We start from the raw sequence: 22,244 nt of genomic DNA on the forward strand, positions 1-22,244 counted from the left end.
CTCCTGGTGTGGGTGCCACATCTGTTTTCTGCATGACCTTTATTACAAAACAAAGCCAAAGGCCAAATCCGAGCAGCATTTTCTGTCCTTTCCGTTATGGGTTGGCAATATACAAAAGAATAATAAAATTTTTTCATGAAAAAAAGTACTGTACTTTATCATAAATGTACATTTAACACTGAGGTATCTGACATGACTTTGGATTAAAATGTAACCTTTTCCACATAATCCACAAAAAATGGCAGCAGGAATCAGAGCAGACAGATGCTGATACTCAAATCCAAGACATTGTTTTTTGATCAAAATAATAATAATAATAAAAAAATCTATTTAAAATCTATTGCACACATCCCACGAAAACCCACTCAACATTACACATTTAAATATGTTCCTGAGTGTCTCATGGGTCCCCAATTACATGTAAAACACACATCATCATCATAAAAAATCAGGATACTTTTAAAAGTCCATAATATATATATAACTGAGCTGTTTTCTCTCCCAATAGTTATTAAAAACTGTAGAACTACATTACATTTACATCTACATTTAGTCATTTATCAGACACTTTTATCCAAAGCAACTTACATTTTGAGCACAATGGAAGCAATCAAAAATAGCAAAAGAGCAATGATATGTAAGTGCTAGTAACAAGTCTCAGTTAGCTTAAACGCAGTACACGTAGCAAGGGCTTTTAAATAATATGATAAATAAAAAGAAAACAGAACAGCAAAAAAATAGAGCAAGCTAGTGTTAGAGGTCTTTTTTTATAATTGTATAATAAATGAAAAGAAAATAGATAGAATAACAAAAAAGATTAGAAAGTAGTCGTTCGATCCTTTTTTTTTTTTTTTTTTTAAGAATAGAATTAGAATAGTGAGTGCTAAAGGGGTTAGAGGGTCAAATAAAGATGGAAGAGATGTGTTTTAAGCCGATTCTTGAAGATGGCTAAGGACTCAGCAGCTCGGATTGAGTTGGGCAGGTCATTCCACCAGGAGGGAACATTTAATTTAAAATATCGTAAAAGTGACTTTGTGCTTCTTTGGGATGGCACAATCAAGCGATGTTCCACTTGCAGAATGCAAGCTTCTAGAGGGCACATAAGTCTGAAGTAATGAATTTGGGTAAAGGGGGTGCAGAGCCAGTGGTGGTTTTGTAGGCAAACATCAATGCCTTTTTATTTTATGGGAGCAGCTATTGGTAGCAAGTGCAAATTGATAACAGAGGTGTTGACGTGTATATTTTTTTCTGCTCATTAAAAATTAGTCTTGCTGCCGCTTTCTGGATTAATTGTAAAGGTTTAATAGAACTGGCTGGAAGACCTGCAAGAGAGCATTGCAATAATCTAGCCTGGACAGAACAAGAGCTTGAACAAGGATTGTTGCAGCATGTTCTGAAAGAAAGTGCCTGATCTTCTTAATGTTGAATAAAGCAAATCTGCAGACAGTTTTAGCAATGTGGTCTGAGAAAGTTAGCTGATCATCAATCATTACTCCAAGGTTTCTGGCTGTTTTTGAAGGAGTTATGCCTTGATTGTGCCTAACTTGATGGTGAAATTGTGATGAAACGATGGGTTTTTGCTGGAACCACAAGAAGTTCTGTCTTGGAAAGGTTAAGTTGAAGGGTGATGGTCCTTACATCCAGCAAGAAATGTCTGTTAGACAAGCTGAGATGCAAGCAGCTACCTTTGGATCATCAGGATAGAATGAGAGGGTAGAGTTGAGTGTCATCAGCATAGCAATGGTATGAAAAGCCATGTTTCTGAATGACAGAACATAATGATGCCATGTAGACAGAGAAGAGAAGTGGTCCAAGAACAGAGCCCTTATAAACCCCAGTATTTAGATGTTGTGTCTTGGACACCTCACCTCTTCAAGATACTTTGAAGGACCTATCTGATAGGTAAGACTAAAACCACTGGAGTGCAGTTCCTGAGATTCCCTTTGCCAATAGGGTTGATAGGAGGTTCTGGTGGTTAACCATGTCAAAAGCAGCGGATAGATAAAGCAAGATAAGTATTGAAGATTTGGATTCCGCTCTTGCCAGTCTTAGGGCTTCAACAACTGAGGGCAAAGCAGTCTCAGTTGAATGTCCACTTCTGAAGCCAGATTGGTTGCTGTCAAGGAGGTTGTTCTGTGTGAGAAAAGGCGCTCATTCAAGTGTACAGCTCGTGACTATTGTCAGCTTTTATAAAATACATAACTGTCTGCCCAGTAACAAAAAGTTTCAAGGGCTTGACCCTCTTTTAAGTCCTTAGCGTTCAGCTTTAGCTTTCAGACTTGTGTCTGTGTCTGCCTGTGAGAGGCTCCATCTCTAAGATATGGTCTCTGGAGCCCCTGTTCAGTTCAACCACTCTTGGGACGACCGTGGACCAGCGATCTGTTGGAGTAAGAGAAATTACAGCTGTTAGCTGATTTTTGAAACATACAAATTTTTGTGTATTACTGTGTACACAACAAAACAAAATAATAAAATATATATAACAATAAAATAATCTACACAAAAAATAAAATTACACACTTCAACTCAAAATAAAAATTTACAAAATTTCAGTCTTTATACTTCAAAGTTTCATGTTTTATCTAATGTATTACTTGGCAAATTCAGCTTTGTCATAACAGGAATAAATTACATTTTAAAATATATTAAAATTGAAAACATTTTTGTAATAATTTTTGTAATTTATTATTTTGTAATAATAAAAAATATCACTGCAATTTTAAAGTTAATTCTAATCAAATACATGCAGCCTTGGTAAGCATAAGAGACTTCTTTTGAAGTTATAAATAAAACTAAAATTATTGGAGTACGTTTTACAAGAAAATACTATTTCAGTCTTTATACTTCAAAGTTTTATGTTTTATCTAATGTATTACTTGGCATTTCTTTGAAATTAATTGTGAACTTTACTAGCAATTTCTGAGTGAAAACTGGGCAAAATCTGTGACCAGAAGTCTTGAAATATATTTGTTGATATATGCAGCATAGTGGCTGTGAAAAATCAAGTCTGCTTGTTTACCAACCTCTTCGAAGGCCCCGTCCACCCTGTGTTTGTTCGTAATGGTCTTTCTGGCCTGGATCCTCATTTATGATCCCCAGATTTTGAATAAGAGGGAAAATGAAGGCCCATAACTCTGGGTAGCATGAAGAATGAAGGCCCAGAACTCCTGTAATTTACTTGAAGGCTTTATGCTGTAATTTAATAAATGAATGGTGGATATCTTGTAGCTGTACCTGAAGCACCAGCGTTTGTCTGGCTTTCCATCCAAGCCCTTGCCCACAGTAACCATCTCTCCAACACGGAAAGACTTCCGCAGACACACAGGGAAGGACCGCGTCAATGTCTAGGATAGTTTGTTGCCCACTGATGCAAACAAAAGGAAAATGAACATGTTGGAGATGAAATGCATTTATAACCACCAAATACAGAGTTGAAAGCCTTGGACAGAAGTTAACAAAAAAAATGATTTGACTTCCTGTCAGATGGGGGCACCAAAATAAACCACTGAAACAAAAACTTAAAAGGAAAAGTTCACCCCAAAAACTGCCATCATTCAGTTTCTCTCTTTCATGTCATTCCAACCCAGTATTTTCTTTTCTTTCAAAAAAACCACAAAAGGAGAGTTTGTATGGAGCTTTTATGATACTGTGGGGAAATTAAAAACTTGGATATTCTGCCTTACATTTCTTGTGTTTCACAGACGCATTAAAATATATGGGGCTGAAATGATATGAAGAAGAGGAAATGATGAGAAAATGTCCATTTTTGGTCAAATTACCTCAATTTCAATACTATCTAAACAACCACTTTTGACCTTTTGTGTACACCTCACCTGCAGTTTCCAGATCTGCTTGCTCTCTTTGGACACCTGTCCCACCGTCTCTCCCATCAAAGCAATTAACATGTTGAGTAACAGGACGAAAGGTGAGAATAATGTAGGTGACCAAGAGAATGAGGAAGATGACGGGATACTGTGCGCCCTTTAGCATGTCGTCCAGCTCTCTCCAATGCCTATGGTCAGCTTAAACAGGTCCCAGGAGAAATTCGCTGAAGGTGTTTGTATCTCGGCATTCTGGGTATTTGGGGCAGCTATCATTACATGTCTTCTTATCAGGGCAGATAGTCAGCAGTGACACTAATGCTGGTGCAGAATACATAATGAAAGTTTCACTAAACTTCTGACAAATGTTTCCCACAAAATACCAATAAATGAACTATTATTACAAGAATACCTGATGCATAGCCGCATGATCATGAATAGCACATAGACCAGCAGGAACCGGAACAAATCTTTGATTAGAATCTGAACAAAATACCCAAAATGAAGACACAATGGGTGTAAACGTAATGGTCTCTCCGTTAATTACACTGATAATATTAGAAGAAAGCAGACCGGCAAGGATGATAGTTATTATGAGAGTTTTTCATGTAGTTTCTAGAAGCAGTGTACACTATTAGGATGCGGCCATTACTGGAAAATAATAAGGGATAATATGACATTTACTATATATCAGTATATAATACCATCTCTACCTTTCACTATATTTTCAGAAAAAGAAAACTACACATGGTCCCATGTCCAGTGGACCTTACTAAACATTAAATGCATTTATATATAAACACACACACATTATATACAGTGTGTGTGTGTGTGTGTGTGTGTGTGTGTGTGTGTGTCTGTGTACATGCATGTATATATATATATATATATCTGTTTTGAACTTTCTATTAATCAAAAAATCCTGAAAAAAACATATGACTGTTTTCATTAAAATATTAAGCAGGACAACTGTTTACAATGTTGATAATAAAAAGAAACTGAGCACCTAATCAGCATATTATAATTATTTCTGAAGGATTATGTGACATTGAAGACTGGAGTAATGATTCTGAAAATTATGGCTTTGCCATAACATGAATAAATAACATTTTAAAATATATTAAACATTTTTATAAGAATAAAAAATATCACTGCAATTTTACAGATAATTCTAATCAAATACATGCAGCCTTGGTAAGCATAAGAGACTTCTTTCAAAAACATTAAAATCTTAATGTTTTAAATGAGAAGAAAAAGTAAAGAAAGCAAATATCACTATCAAAGTGATTTCACCATTTAGAATCGTTCAATTAAATTTAGTGTACATGTTCCTTCACCTGCTCTTTTTCATACCTTCTGAATTATGATGCTGTAAGTTCCAGTGAGTTTAAAGCCTCTGGTAAAATAGAGGGTGTTCATCCAACCTAGTGCTAGAGCAAACACCATTACAGACACATGGGCCTCAATCCCTGACAGATACAGCGCTGCACTCACCAGCACCAACACGGAGTAGATGAAGCTATGGAAACACAAGGGATTGGTCAACAGGTAATGTACTCGTCATCAACATACTTCAACTATTAAGGTTATCATTTGTTTTATATTTACTGGTGGCTTATTATGATCTCAAAATTGATTAAACACACTGTGGCCTATGGCTATTTTCTGATTTTGTTACTGTAAAGGTTATAAAACATCTTTTAGTTTCTATCTGGCTTTGTTACTGAGTTTTCAATATGTAAGATTTGCTTTTCAAATGCAAAATGCCTTACTGTTTTACCAATGCCATATATTAATTATAATTAACATAAACATATCAGTGAACTGCAGTCATCTTTGCTTAGATCACACTGTTTTTATGCAAGGAGATTAACTATTAAAACATGCCAAAGAAAGGATTCTGGAAATTATTAGACAGCTCAATTAAAAAGAGGTAGGAAATCGCCTTAGGGAAAGACATTTGAGAGTAAAGGAAGACACAAAGAATGGAACCGAGTGTCTTACTAGAGAAGTTGAAAGGATCCATCAATAAATAAAGAATTCACCCCCGGGCACTTCTTCAGGAAAAGGTCCTTAATCTAAATCAGGGGAGAAAACCAAGAAATGCTGCTAAAGGTTTTTAGTGATAGCAAAGATAGGGAAAGAAAGAGTGATTGTGTGTACTAAAACATATAAAACACTGTTGGTGAGATGGAAGTGGGATCTTTAAAAAAAAAAGTACTAAAAATGAATGGTTATTGTGTATGTAAAGCTTACATTCGTTACAAAGAAAAAGACTCCAGAAGCCACAGTTACGATCTCCCCTGCCAAACGCACCTTGGCTTCTGTGGTGTTGTAGGCGTAAGGGGGCTGTGGAGGTATAAGGTTTAGGAATCAACTACAGACCTGTTCATTCCCAGAAAGCATCTCTACCACATGAACTATCTATCACACAGGAGGGCCCATCTGGCAAAGGAGTTATTACTCTGTATTTTTATATAAAACCACAAGCACCCACATGTACACTATCATTCAAAAGTTTGGGGTAGGTAAGACTTTTTACAGCTTTTGAAAGAAGTCTCTCATTTTCACCAAGGTTGCATTTATTTTGATACAAAATATACTGTAATAATACAGTAATATTGTGAAATATTATTACAATTTAAATAACTTTTCCATTTTAATAATGTAATTTATTTCTGTGATGGCAAAGCTGATTTTTCACCAGCCATTACTCCAGTCTTCATTCAGTGTCATATGATCCTTAAGAAATAATCTTTAATTTGCTGATTTGCTGCTCAAGAACCATTGATAATAATAAAAAAATTTTAAAACAGTTGTGCTGCTTGTTCAAAAGAACATCATTTATTAGAAATAGAAATCTTGAAATATTAAATGTCTTTACTGTTACTTTTGATTGATTTAATGCATCCTTTGCTAAAAAAAAAAAATATATATATATATATATATTTATCATTTCTTTTTTTTATTATTATTAAATAAAAATAAACTTTCATTTACCCAAAACTTTTGAACGGTAGTGTTCGGTAAAGCTCAATATACCTGCTGGACAAATTATACAGTGTGCTTTAGCCTGATTTGAGCCTGATTTGAGCTAAAAGCTGAATTTAATTATAATACTATTGATTTTGTCATTTGATTCGTAAATTGACGTTATCAAAAAGTAATTTTGACTAACAATTTTTGAGATTTCATTCATTCACCATTGAAGCAGATGTAAGATTAGTCTGACTGGAAAATGAGTCAACTGTACTCACTGTACCCACTGATGGACGATAATAGGCCACAAGAGTGAAGATGATCATAGTGACAAGGTAGGAAAACACACTGATGTAGAAGGTCACAGCAGCAAATTTCTGCCACTTGGCCCTCAGCAGCTCGTTTATGGGTTCCACCGCCAACATCTCATGGCGATTCTGAGGGCACAACCGATAAAGCATGTCATAAAGCTGATCACTGGAACAGCCATCAACTTAATGAAAAAAGATTCTTGGTGATTATGATTTTTTTGTGTATTTTTATACCATTTCCATACATGCTTTTCTATACATTCACAACAACTTGCACAAGTTATGTCACAACATTCACCTCCTGCTGTTTATGTACTCTGCAAGGCCTCTAATCTCATGTGATAACATGACAAAATACTGAGTGCCATACAGCACACACATTATCTTTCTCACTTTCTTTTGTCTATCCTCATGTTCACCTCAATCTTGCTGTTGTAGACGAGTATCTCCAGAACAGAGACTTCCTCTCCGCAGGTATCCAGTGAAGACAGATCATACAGGTTGGAGTAGACAGGTCCATAAGCCCAGTCCTTAAACTTCCGGGAAAGATGTCGAGCCTCCTCATCTTTTATCTCTCTCCGGATAATGTGCTGGAACACCTGTGGAGAAAAAAAACATTTCATTTTAGTTTTCCCATTTCCTACCACACTTTCCCAATGCATGTTCCTAAAGCAATCTCCTACCCCAATTTTGCCCAGCTTGGCTGCCATCATGAGAGGGGACATGCCATCATTGTTGAGTACATTCTCCAAAGTTGCAGTCTGGGTAGGGTTTGGCACATTTGATGAGCAGCAAGTCGTACATCTTAGTGACGAAACGTGTGTTGTCCCGAGTGTTGTCAGCGATATGGACCAGGGCGTGCAGGACTGTGTTTCCCCTCGAGTCCTGCCTCCGCAGATCTGCCGCCTTGTGGCTATTCTCGGTCAGATAATGCACCATGTCTGGTTGGTTGGGTACAAGCTGCAAGTGAAAGAGGCAGCTCACCTGTATAATCAGAAAGAGACAACATAATGAAGAGTTCAAGTTGTCAATTTGTCTAAATTGTAATTCTAAACAAAAACATTATAACAACATTTTCTTTGCATATACTACCATTTAAAAGTTTGGGGTCAGAAAATTTTTTCTAAAGAAAGTAATACTTTTATTCAGCAAAGGTGCAATAAATGGATCAAAAGTAACATAACAGAGACATTTATAATGCTACAAGAGACTGTATTTCACATAAATGCTGTTGTTTTGAAGTTTTTATTCAACAAATAATCCTGGAAAAAATGTATCATCTTTCCACAAAAAAAATTAAGCAGCAGAAAATGATACTAAAAATATACGTTTCCTGATTTCTGAAGGATCAAGTGATACTGAGGACAGGAGTAATGGCTTCTAAAAATTCGGCATTGCCATCACAGCAAGAAATTACATTTTAAAATATATAAAGATAGAAAACAGTTATTAATAAATTGTAATAATATTTCACAATATTACAGTTATTACTGTATTTTTGAAAAAATAAATGCAGCTTTGGTGAACATTCTTTTTATAAAACATTTTAAAACAATGCCTTAACTTTTGAAGTGTTTATAGCAGAAACTTTTATTTAGTGCATCATTTTATCTGTAAGTGTTTTCCACTGTTTAACTGAAAAGATCGGTTTAGACCAGCATTATGGGTTTATGAGTTGGTTCAGAGCTGGTGATTTACCATCCTAGTCTGATAAATCTGGTTGCAAAAGGTAGTTTAAAAAGCCTAATGAGGACCAGCATCCAAAACACAAAAATGCTCTAGGATCTCCAGATGTCTCTTTTATCTATCATTTTCCTTTACTAAACACCACGATGAAGAAATACAATTAGCCACTAAAAGTCAATCAGTCCTTTGCAGGGCTCACATGACAAATGTGCTTTTATCTAAATGTCACTATTTGTATCCAGTCCTCAATTAGTGCTCGTCTCATGAGAACCATCTCAAACAGGAAAACCAAACAGAGAGACTTGAGAGTGAGCTGTTGCCAGGGGTGACAGATTATTTTCATGTCACTTCTTATAGAAACGCTTCCCCCTCATTGATTTGCACGCGCTCAGAGAGCGGTTAGCGTGACTGCTAAATCACATTAGCTGTCAGTGCTCACAGGTTCACGGGAAGCTCCGCGGCGAATGACTCCCTTCGTGCTCAGATCAGGAGGGATTAAACACTGACAGCCCGTGTCTAATACAAATGAAAATTATTTACAGGTGAATAAAAGAGAGATGGGGACTCCTGGCAGGGCACCAGAAATGTTAATCCTATTCTGTCATCCTTGGATTATTTTAAAATAGTTTTGCATCTTTCAATCAGTTCCAACGCAGACGTCTTGTTTTGGGGTTTAAAAATTGTGTGAGATGTAAATGAGGTTCATGAATAGGGAATTCAAATTCTCAGCATGATTTTAAAATCACAGCTTTGTAACACTAATGTCCTGAGAGGATAAACTTATTAGAATATTTGACATGACAAAAGAAATGTAGGGGCAGGACTTACACAAATTATCCAAAGTTGTCACTTCAGAAGAAAAGCAAAGCTTACATTTTGGATGAAAAATTACAAAAACAAACTTTTCTTTTCTTTGGAATTACATGCACTAATGAATCATGCACAATAGAATGCACAGAATATGCCTCTATTGACTTCCATTGTAATTTTTTGTCAATACAGTGGGAACCAAACATGAATAGTTTTTGTGTGTATTCCACGGAAGAAATAAACGTATACAGGTTTGGAACAAAATGAGGGTGAGTAATTTTTGGGTGGACTGTCCCTTTAAGAAAATCAATTTTCACATAGCTGTAGTAACACACTCTGGTCAACAGGGGGTAGAATGTGTTCAGGCAGATGAGGAGGAAACTTTTCTGGTGTACTTCAGACCATCATCAGGCCTCCAAATATAAGATCCTTTTACTGTTTTTTCCATTGCAAAAACAGAAGCTCCATTCACTCGCTTACATCCTTATTGTATACATGACATAATGTCTTGTTGGTTTTTCTTCTAAGCTCCAGAAACCTTTTTATTCATAGCTAATGAATGTAAAACTGTGTAATGCTCCTTACATTTGCCAACTATAGGGAGGGTTTTAGGAAAAAGGAAAGAAAATCACCTGATGTTACTATGGGAACCACTGGGCCAAATGTATTGAATAATGTATTGTGTATTCATTGACAAAGTTATAAAGGCTGGACTGCTGCTGCAGAACAAATACAGCAATATTGTGGTATATTATTATAATTTAAAATAACGTTTCCATTTCAGTATATTTTAAAATGTAATTTCTTTCTGTGATGGCAAAGCTGAATTTTCAGCTTCCATTACTCCAGATCATCAGTGTCACAGGATCCTTCAGAAATCATTCTAATATGCTGATTTGGCGCTCAAGAAACATTTCTTATTATTTTTAATGTTGATTACATTCTTTTACAATTATACATGTCTTTAAATTTGTCACCTTTGATCAATTTAATGCTTGCTAAAAAAAAAAAAAAGTATATTACTAATTTATATATTCATTTCTGTCAAAAAATAAAATCTTACTGACCCCAAAGTGACTGATAAAACAGGAAATGGAGCGTCCCTACACATAACTTTGGGAGTTAAAGGCTCCAGCATGTTGTAATGAGGTTAGCACTGTATAATTGGGCCAGATGTTTCACAACAGAGAGCATTAAAGCATTCAATATATGAATGAAGAATTATTAATGCAACTGACGCAGCTTCATAACCTACACAATACACTCATATTCCCAATACATTAAACATTAATAACTGGTTGGATCTTGAACTATATTCCTTATCACTCGCAACACAGACTGTTTAAACCTTAAGAACAAAACTAGCATCAACAAACCCACCGAAGTAGAAGTATCCACCCTCCTCTCTGGGCTGGAAGAATCGGCCCCTGGCCTGGGCATGAACATCAGCCCCCTTCTCCCACCAGAAGCTCCACATACTGTTTGCATCGTCGTTCTATGGCGATATGCAGTGCCGTCTGACCTACAGACACCACATTTTTATTATAAATGCAGATGCCAGTGAAGAATCAGTTTGAAGCAGTTCGTCACGTGATAATGAATTGAGCACAACATCCAAACCAAAGCGCTCTGTAACGTTACAGAAAAACTGATATCTATGACACATCTTATCAGAAAGAGCAGCGGGAACCAGCATGATATTATTAGATACTATCAACTTATCTTACACACGAGGAAGTATTGCAATATGAAAATAAGGCAATATTGCTCATGTTCTGCCCAGAGCCTGTAGTTTTATATTTGAGGGTTTGTGTGAGAGCTCTACAGGACATAAAAAAAAAACACTTTTTTTTTTCTCACTGCTAAGGTCATCTGCTTCTTTTGTTTTTTAGATATATTTTAAATTAACAAAAATACACTCAGATCTGTTTGCTTGGCTATTAACATTTATGTTTTTTTAGTGACCCATGTGTCATCTTAAGAAATGAAATCATCTTAAATGACTTGATTTTAGTATTTCAGTGCATTTGTATGTGTTTTTGGCAGTGGGTCTACACAAGGAAATCAGCTGCCTGACAGAATTAGCCTATCTGACATATACACTTTACTGCCTGGAGGACTGGAACCAACACTAGTAAACAAACTGAACCAATGTGTGATTGATTGTTTCCTGAGGAAATGAGAGGCAGACTACACAACGTCTGCTGCAAGTACATTATTATGTATTTCGAGAACTCTAACTTCCCTTTATTAAAATAATGCTTGCCATTACAAACCTGGCATGTACAACATGACAAAGATTACAATGGAATAAAAATCAAAAATTTAGGTCTAAATATGAGTCTACTGCCAGAACATATAAATAAGAATGAAATTGACTGTAATATATTTATAATATGCGGCCTTTCAAAAGCTTGGAGTTGGTAAGATTTTTTATATTTCTGAAAGAAGTGTTTTATGCTCAGCAAGGCCACATTTACTTGATCGAAACTACAGAAAAACAGTAATATTGTTTAAATATTATTATAATTTAAAATAACTGTTTTCTTTTTTAAAATGTTTATTTTAAAATGTAATCTATTATTTTAAATGTAATTATTTTCTGTGATGGCAAAGCTGAATTTTCAGCAGGACACTACTCCAGTCTTCAGTGTAAAATGATCCTTCAGAAATCATTTTGGTGCTCAAGAAACATTTCTTAAACTTAAGCAACTGTTTTCAACATTAATAGTAATAAGCAAAACTGTAAAATTGTGATTCTTTTTTTTTTTTTTGGTTAGAAAGTTTAAAAAAACAGCATTCATTTGAAAATAGAAAATCTTTTGTAGCAATGTTTAAAGTCTTTACTGTCACGTTTAATCAATTTCATGTGGTACTTGAATAAAAGGTTTTAAAACTTTTGAATGGCAGTGTATATAAACATTTTAATATATTTTAATATTTGTAATATTTTGGCCCGTTTACCTCTGTAATTGACATAAAAGAGAAGAAAAAGTAAGAGACATAACATGAGATGCTGAATTTATAACACTGAAATTTGTCACCCTCAGGAGCACCAGTGTGTCTTTGCTGCTAGGCCTCAGCGCTGAAAACTGTAATGTAAAACATTCATCCTTTTTTTTGTATCAGAGGGAAGGGAACGGGTGTGGCCCTGGCAAATTCCAAATACTCTAAACAGCGTCAAATTCAGCACTGCCTGTGAGGACTCTTTGTACTACTAACAGGGTGGAGAATGCAGGAAACCCAACGCTAACTCTGGGGTAACTTCTCTAACATTGAGCTCAGTCAGAAGCATACATGAAACTTCCACCCTTCCTGTTCGTATTTCATTAACCTGCTCAGGGCGGCACTGGAAGCTGCTCAGAGTAAATGTTTAGCTCAAGCCACAGATTTGGGAAACTTTTAAGACAAATGATGCTTGAAAAATGGGTTCTAACGGCTGAATTTTTTTGTGTTTGAATCTGGTCAGTCTTCAGTGGTTGGAGGACTCACACCTATAATACACATCTCTGAAGGGCGTGTTGATGAACTCTCCTCTGAGGTTTCCTGTCTGTTCGGCAATGTCCAGCAACACAGGGATGGTATCGTTGTGACCATTGTGCAGGTTCAGAAGTGCTTTTGGTAGACATGTCTTCCCTGTAGAAGGTTCTAGAGAAAGTAGAGGAAAGAACATCTGTTATCAACGAGAGTTTTACATTTTATTAAGAAATTTGAGTCTGTCCCAAGTCTGTACGATATTCTGGCTCTTAAATATGACCTGTGGCCCTCCTTCAGTGTACTTCTATGGGATTTTGTTTGGCTTTTTTATCATCCAGCAAGTGCAAATTTTGGGTCTGATAAATTAGAAAAGAAATAGAGAGAACATTTATATGTCAAAGTGTAATAATTAACGTTAGGGATTTGTTCAAATCACTAATCTGAAGTATAAAAGTATCAGCAATGTTGCTGCCTCTTCTTTCATAAAGGTATCAGATTTTTCTATAGTTTTCTAATTCCTGATCTTCTTCACTCATGGATCAAGTGAGATGTTTTCCAAGCATTTACATTTAGCCAGAATTATGTTTGATCCCCTCAAACAGAATCCTTCCTTCCATTTGTTGACAGTTTGCTGCGATTTCTTACAACTCTCTGTTAAAGCTTGCTTGGCCTTTGAGGCAGGAAGTAGAAAACGACCCCACCTTGCGGGGTCACTTAAAACTGATATAATAGAATTTCCTTTGCTAAATGAAAATAGCACAAACAACAAAAGCCTAAGAAATGGACCATGAAGAGAAAAAGTGTTGCGATAACATAGGATATTTAGGGACACGACCCTTGACGGGCTTTGTCTTTTTAATAAAAAAAGTGAAATCATTATTAAGGGAAGTCAAATTTCCTATTAAGAGTTTCTTACCCAAATAAAACTGTTAAGACATCATTGTTCAGACATTTTTCAATCTGAATTCTGGACAGCAAACCTAACATGCACTTACTGCTCTTTGCTCATAGTCTAAACCCAATCCCAGAATGCACCTTTGAACTCCTCATCTATCAGCCTCTTTTCATGTGACTGAAGATACTGCAGGAGACCATCCAGAGCTCTTCGATCTGCTCGAGATACGGCTTCAAACAACAGCCAACGGTTGAAGACTTTAAGAACAGGGGGCTCTGGGGATCCCTCGTCACATGACATCTCAATCTCGGCCTTCCTGTATGAGGAAACAAATGCTTTTAAAGGAAATTTGAATACGAATTACGACTCCAGTGAAAAGTGCACCTTTCATCATCATTTCCTGTACTCTTTCTGCTACAATATCAAAAAAAGTGGCAAAAAGCCCAAATATGAACCAAAAACACACAGAAGCTATGTCTCTCACCCTCGTGGAAGCTTCTTCCTGCGTTTTTTCTGGTTGTTGAGCTCCCTACATGTGCCATAGTCGAACAGGGAGTCCATAGGTGCTTTCTTAGGCCCAGGTGCCACTGGATACTCAGACATGGTGGACTCAAGACGGTCCATGGGGTTAGGAACTCCCTTTTTAAAGGCTCCTGGGAACCTTATTCGCGAGTTCTGCTTGTTATAATTCTGTTGTCCAGGTCGAGCTGAATCTTGGGGCGAATCCTGAGTTGGCTGTGATCCATCATCATTGTCCAGAAGTTCTGCCAGTGAAGACATGGGGAAGTTGGGATCCCCAGTCTGCTGTTAATTAGGTCCTTACCCTCTGACAGGTCCTCAGCAGCAGTACCGGATGGTGAGGAGATTGAGTTTGACTCTGTCATGGCCAGACGATAGCGCTTTAATAGAGTGGAAGTGGAGAAACCCTGCTGGAAAGTCAAAAATGTATTGTGTGAACTTTAAACGCAAGATAAAACAATTATTCTGGATTATGCTCTACATCAGAACCTCCAAAAGTGGATCATTTAAATGGAAAGTAATTAAAACTGCAGCTAGGCAACCATCTCAACCAATATGACAGATTTTATTAGATGCATGCTTAATGGAACTTGTCCGGGGCTTTGGAAACAATGTAAAATATACAGTTACTTAAAGTGGTCAAAGTTCATTTCCCCAACTGTAGGCTAATTAGTATTCTTGAACCTTGATCAGCACTGGTATTAAACTTAACTGCATCAACACTGAACTGACTTGAACTGGATAAAGAAATTGCTGCCTTTTGTAGAACTGCTTAAAGCTAAACTGAACTCATAAAAGAGCTGCTTTACAGCGGAACCGGACTTGTCTCCATAGTTGTTTCCATTAGTGAATCTGCTGTAAAGCTCTCTGTAAAGCTGCTTTGACACAATCTGTATTGTATAAAGCACTATAGAAATTTCTTGGTTTCTGGTTTCACCACTCCTTGAGAAAATCCACTTCAGCATGAATAGAACTAAACATCGAGAACTCTGCAGGAGAGATGCATTCCAGAAAAAAACAAAAAACATGACCTGGAATCAAATCTGCACTGGACTTCAACAGTCAAGAAAACAATTTTATTCCTGAATGCACAGGAAAAATGAAGATACATACCTAGTAATAAGGCTGCTGGAATGCTGGTACCCTTAGATAACCTTATGACCCTGGCCTTCCTCTCTCTCTTTTTCTCTCAATAGTGATTAATTAGTTCAGTTGGGTCTCTTTTTGTTTGATGACAGGTTCTTTCCCAGGTAGGTTCATCTCTCCAGCAGGGTCAAGGCTATTTGCGTGTGTCCTGACTTTCATTAGCGGTTCTATATTATCTGGTTGCTTTTGGTAGTTAACCACTACACACCTCTGCTTTTCTCAGTGTAGCTTAATCGAGACCGTTTTAATAAAATGTTCTATTATTTATTAATACATTGTGTATGACCTCCTTGAAATTGCAGTCACGAACGAGCTGAAAGTAACAGCAAAATACAGTTTAAAGACATTTTCATGACACTGACTGCTATCAGAACAATGGCGTTTTCTCCTTTCTTACATTGTATGTACGAAAGAGTTGTCATCGCCAATGAGGACTCTTACCAAACTTCTGCTGTAACTTTGGGCTGTTAATCAAAAGCATTTCTGTCTGACCTTCTGAAAGCCTTAACAAATTTTGCAGACCACTTTTGCACTGAAATGACAGCTTAAGGAAAGTGTTTGAAAGTCAGGCTTGGACATAACTAAGTAGAAATACATAGGCTACTTACTTCAGTCATTTCTTTGTAAGCTATGTGCACTTTCCCAATGCCAAACTACTCCTCCGGGGAGCTGGAAAGTGTCAGGAAAATTGCAGAAGAGACACAAACAAAGCTAGAGGGGGGAAAAAAATACCAGCGTTTCACAGAAACACAACAGTCAAACTGCAACTGCAAAGAAGCTTGCTGTACAGATCCATGTCCTGCTGACCCATCTTCCTACAATATTCCCAAGGCTTTTGAAACCATTCAGTCATTATACACCTAGTTCATATTTTTGTGTTTATATATAAATACCCCAGGCAAATTTGTGGACATCTTGCAGCCCCCATGCAGCTCTGAACGTTGATTTGCATACTGTCTGCAGGAGAGATGCATTCCAGAAAAAAACAAAAAACATTCCTGGAATCAATCTGCACTGGACTTCAAATCAAGAAAACAATTTATTCCTGAATGCACAGGAAAAATGAAGATACATACCAGTAATAAGGCTGCTGGAATGCTGGTACCCTTAGATAACCTTATGACCCTGGCCTTCCTCTCTCTCTTTTTCTCTCAATAGTGATTAATTAGTTCAGTTGGGTCTCTTTTGTTTGTGACAGGGTTCTTCCCCAGGTAGGTTCATCTCTCCAGCAGAGTCAAGGCTATTTGCATGTGTCCTGACTTTCATTAGCGGTTCTATATTACCTTGTTGCTTTTGGTAGTTAACCACTACCCAACCTCTGCTTTTTCTCAGTGTAGCTTAATGGAGTCGTTTAATAAAAATGTTCTATTATTTATTAATACATTTTTGTGTATGACCTCCTTGTAGGTAGGTAGCCTTAACGAGCTGAAAGTAACAGCAAAAATACAGTTTAAAGAGACATTTTCATGATTAATTGACTACATCAGATCAATGCATGCTTTTCTTCTTTCTTACATTGTATGTGTACTTAAAAGAGTTGTCATCGCCAATGAGGACTCTTTACCAAACTTCTGCTGCAACTTTCGGGCTGTTAATCAAAAGCATTTCTGACTCCTCTGAAGCCTTAAAACAATTTTGCAAGACACTTTTGCACTGAAATGATAGCTTAAGGAAAGTTTTGCAGAAGTCAGGCTTGACATAACTAAGTAGAAATACATAGGCTACTTACTTTGAAGGCCATTTCTTTGTAAGCTATGTGCACTTTCCCAATGCCAAACTACTCCCTCCGGGGAGCTGGAAAGCGCTGCACAATTGCAGAGACACACAAACAGAGGCCAGAGGGGAAAAAAAATACCAGCTGTTTACAGAACACAACAGTCAAACTGCAACTGCAAAGAAGCATGCTGTAAGATCCATGTCTGCTGACCCATCTTCCCTACACATATTCCTTTTGCAAGGCTTTTGGAAACCATTCAGTCATTTACACCTAGTCTATATTTTCTGTTTATATATAAATACCCAGCACATTGTGGAAATCTTGGCCAGCCCACATGCAGCTCTGAAAGTTGATTTGCATACTGCTGTGGCTTTGTCTATATCCTAGATCATTTCTTCCCCACCCTCTTGTAGTCTTGGATTTCTTTTTTTTTTTAATTAATTGCACCATGCTCTGAACTGCCTTTTGGGATTTTTTGAGTCTGTTAGTGTGCTTGTTGTGAAACTGCATTGTACCTTGGATTGGCTTTGTTTTAATTACATGCTGCATGAATCTCAATCTTACTCCAGAATCTGTATCAACACACGTAATGCCTGCCCGTCATCACATGATAAGCAAACCACATTACTGAACTGACTCAGACAGGTGAACAAATGTTAATGCATTCGCAGTATAAATTATAATAGAAAGAAATTAAGAATCATAAATCAAATAAAAAAGATTAAAATTTATTAAACTTCAAAAAAATTTGGACACTTACTGTATATATTTGATATATGTTGGTGTCAATGCATGTAATGTTTGAACCAAGGCACTTCGTCAGCAGCTAAAAAAAAAAAAACACCCCTCTATTCATCCCATATATCCCCTCCATACCCACCTACACACATCCCACTCCAGTCCCTTTGTCCACATACGCACAATCCATTGGGGATTCATCTCAGTTCTAAACTGATTTTCTCATTTCCCAGAAGAGGCATGACTCACACTCCCTCTGTCCTATTCTCTTTTCCCAGTTCAAGGGGAAATTCCTCCATTGCACCCATGTTCAGTAAGTCCGGATAATCCCTGAGACGCATGAATGTATGCTCACAGCCAAGAACCACCAGGCCTATTGCTGATGTGCATTTATTCCAGGGCTGTATAAATACCTAACCCCAAAAAGTGTAAATCTGTCATATGTTTAAAACCACAGTTTCTTGATTTGTGGAATATAAAAGAAAGAAATTTTACAGCACGTTGATGCTTGCTCTTTCCCATACAACCAAAAGTAGACCATGAAACGGGGTGACAAGCAACCACTATGACAAAAACAGGCACAGGGTCAATCCATTTCAACAAGAATACTAAATAACAAGAATACTTACAATAACACAAGAATGCTCAAAAGTGTTTTTGCTATACTAATACAGAAAGGTAATCACTCAAAAAAGTGGAAAATTTAAAATCAACCATATGTACCATATTCTCAGAGGCTATACTGCGACTAACTCGTTGGGGCTGATACATTTTTTGATTGTGATAGTTTTTTTGAACAACAAAACACTCCCGCCAACATCATATATACTGGCGTTGGGTATCGAAAAACTAGCACACATGTGTAAACTATGATATGAAACATCATCTATATTTGGTTTGCCCTGTTTCTACACTAGAGGCTGGAAAAAGTCATTAGTTTTATGGTTTTGCGACAACTGCTTCATGAGAATTTTTAGTCATAGTGAATGTAGAATTAATTCTGGATGCATCTGGCAAGCCGTGGGACAGTGTCGTGACAATACTTAACTCACCAGCACGTAGAGAGGCCATTCATCTTGTCAAATATCGGGCCAGCAGTCTGCAACAACGCAAAGCAGCTTCGGGACACCACTAAGTATCTATAACCGCCTGTGAATCTGTCTTGGACTGTGCGTACACAGCAGTGCAAAACCCACATCGGTTACCACCTTTTTCGTCATCCGTGTACATCGCTCTTTAGGCCAGCACGACGTTCGACCACGGAACGCTCCTACAAATTGTTAGCATGATGCGTTGTCTTAGAGCACAGTTAAAGCAGTTTGGTGGCTTGCAGAGAGTCCAATTCCATCTCCCACGTGACTCACTCCCATGGGTTCAACGTGGTACCTCATGGGCAAACAACTCTCTGATGGATTTGAGAATCCCTACTGTGTGATGTGTGTGTTCGCCACTCTTTGCTACACCATGCACCCTGGGCCTAGGCTATACGAAGATCTGGGTGTATTACTACCTAAATCTACAGTTTGTTTGTGTGTGCAGTTACTCAGTGTTGTTTCAGGTGTGTGTTACAGAGGTTTTTCTAAAACCAAGCTTCCACTCGGATACAGGCCCCCTCTGCAAGGGCCCTCCCTCGATCATAAGCTTGGTTTTGAGTCTCTCATGCTTGTGTGTCATGGTGAACCAGACGCTGGCTTCACCCACCATCAGCAGGCCACTCGCATGAGTGCTGCCGCGCACCTGCGTTGTGTAAGGTTGCCAGGAAGTTGGCCGCGCCAATTTGTCGTGCCCGGTCGATGCGCTGCCCGTCTGTTGCTCTGAAATCATAGTGCCACACACTGCCAACAAAGTCAGTCTCTCGCATATGGCCGTCATCCCCCAGAAAGGAAGCCTCTTCTAAAAGCTGGCTCACAAGAAAGCCCCGCATAAACAGTTTGCTTGAAGGCAACCTGTTCAAGAGCATGAATTCACTGAAACATGTCCTGTGGTCTGATGAGACTAAGGATAAACTTGTTTGGCTCAGATGGTGTCCAGTCTACAGCTGTGTGCGCGATGCCTGGTGAGGGGAGTACCAAGGAAATTGTGGTCTGTGACCCACCGTCAAGCATGGTGGTGGGTAGCAGTTCATTGGGTAGTGGGGCAGTATGAGTGCTGCTGGGTACTGGAAGCTGCGGTTCCATTAGAGGAAAAAGCGGACGCGCTCACAAGCATTGTACTGTGAAAATCTGAAGCCGGAACAGGAGGACTCTCCTTCAGAAACTGGTCCCCTTCCCGTTCCCGAAACGGCCGTTTTCTCCACACATCTGTGTATCACACAACCCACCAAACACACCGCCAAGATGACAACCCTGGCCCTGCCTCTGCCGAGGTAAATCTGAAGGCGAGATTGCCAAGTGGCAAAGTTTAGTTTCTCAGACCCAGGCAACTCCTTTGAGCCAAGACGGTACGACCGACCAGCGCGCACCCCCCTTGCTGTCTCCCTTCTAACATCAAAGCCACGCTCCAGTGAACCCTGTACATGTCATCGGCAGGACGTGGACGAGGAGTCCCAGCAACACATACCTACGTGTGCAGCTCTGGTGAAATTCCATGACCGACGTGAGGATTAAGGCCTCAGATCAAACAATGGTACTCACACAAAACTATTGACACCATTGGACACAGTTGCTGAACACTATTCACTTAGGGGCTGTACTCCCCTTTTTAGTGCCAAATATATTTAGACAAAACAATGGCTGTATGTTTGAGTTATTTGTAGAGGACAAGTAAATCTGTACCCTGCTATACAAGCTGCAAATTGATAGTCTAAGTAGTATCACTTCTCCAATGTTTCAGTTCTATAGTATTGTCCCGTGACATACATATAATAAAATGACTGCCTGATAATGTGAGGGGTGTACTCACTTTGTTTGTGAGATAAGCTGTATAGAGCTTATATATACCGACGAGAATAGCAGGCTTATTAGATGTTCTATAGGACAATCTTTGTGCTCCAGACTTAAAAGTCTGGATGAGTCCTCAGTGTATTTAGTTGTGTGAGTTTATTCTCTGTAACCATAAAATAGGCAAGTTGCCTATATTATGTTATGTATATGTTTTTAAACCAGGCATTTCAAACAGGTCGTGTATTGAATGCCAGCACCGTAAGGCTACATCCACTGATACTGAAGCAAAGTTTTTTATCACTCTTGTCCCAAGCCGGTTCAGTATGAAAGATTTCATTGGTTGGAAAATGCACAATACACAAGCCCCCACAGTTATGGCCAATCGGCATGGCCACAGTGCTATCCACATTACTGGCTACCAGCAGTACCTCTGCTCTCGACCCGGACATCCCAGTCCATATCACCACAGTGAGTGAAAGCAGAACAGTGAAAGTTTTGATAAGGAACAGTGATGACACGAACAGCGCGATGGCCTTAAGTCATCTCTTACTGTGTTTTGAGAATTGGAGGGTGCGATGGTGGTGCATCAGACCGCGTAACCGGGAGAACTAATGAGCAAATATACACAGATGGAGAAAAAAGGCCGGTATACATAGAAGTAGCATTATGATAACTAGATGGAAATGGACAGAGTCAATCTCCATGGTCCCAGAGGAAGATATAACCTTCCTTTTCCATGTTCACCAGGGCTGTCAAAGAGTCAATACAGAACGTAACTAAAAATGATGTTGTGAGAAAAATGAACGTGTAATTCAAACAGCATTCAGTGCGTGGTTATGCTGACAGTGACAACCACAGTTCTGAGCCCATGAAATGACTTTGTAAACCTTTGGAAACAAATAAACAATGAGCTTGATAAACAACAGAATCTGTGCATGTCAAACAGGTTCTATTCTCCTGGATACAGACAACCACTGATTTAGAGATAATCACGGAATACGTGGCCACAGAAGTTGTTTTAGACTGTTACTGTTTAAAATTCTAAATGGTTCTAAACTCCTTTAACATATGTTCTAAACGGTTTCAAACGTTTTGAATGAATTTCAATCTGCCTCAAACATTTCCCACAACAACCAAAAAGTTTAGAAAAACTGCATCAGAAAAGTCAAGGGTTTAGGAAAAGTTGCTCAGTCAGTCAAAGACAAATGTATTGCTAGTACGTGTTCTTCTTAGACGTAGTAATCAGTGTATTCCTTTTATGAG

The 22,244-nt window shown here is 38.0% G+C and overlaps 1 pseudogene; it reads right to left on the minus strand.

The window, feature by feature from the left end:
- Positions 1 to 5,168: 5,168 nt before the first annotated feature.
- LOC122145156 lies at positions 5,169 to 16,338 on the minus strand (annotated as a pseudogene).
- Between the last annotated feature and the right edge of the window lie 5,906 nt (positions 16,339 to 22,244).

The sequence above is a fragment of the Cyprinus carpio genome, chromosome A5, assembly GCF_018340385.1.
Source record: "Cyprinus carpio isolate SPL01 chromosome A5, ASM1834038v1, whole genome shotgun sequence".
NCBI classification, from domain to species: domain Eukaryota; kingdom Metazoa; phylum Chordata; class Actinopteri; order Cypriniformes; family Cyprinidae; genus Cyprinus; species Cyprinus carpio.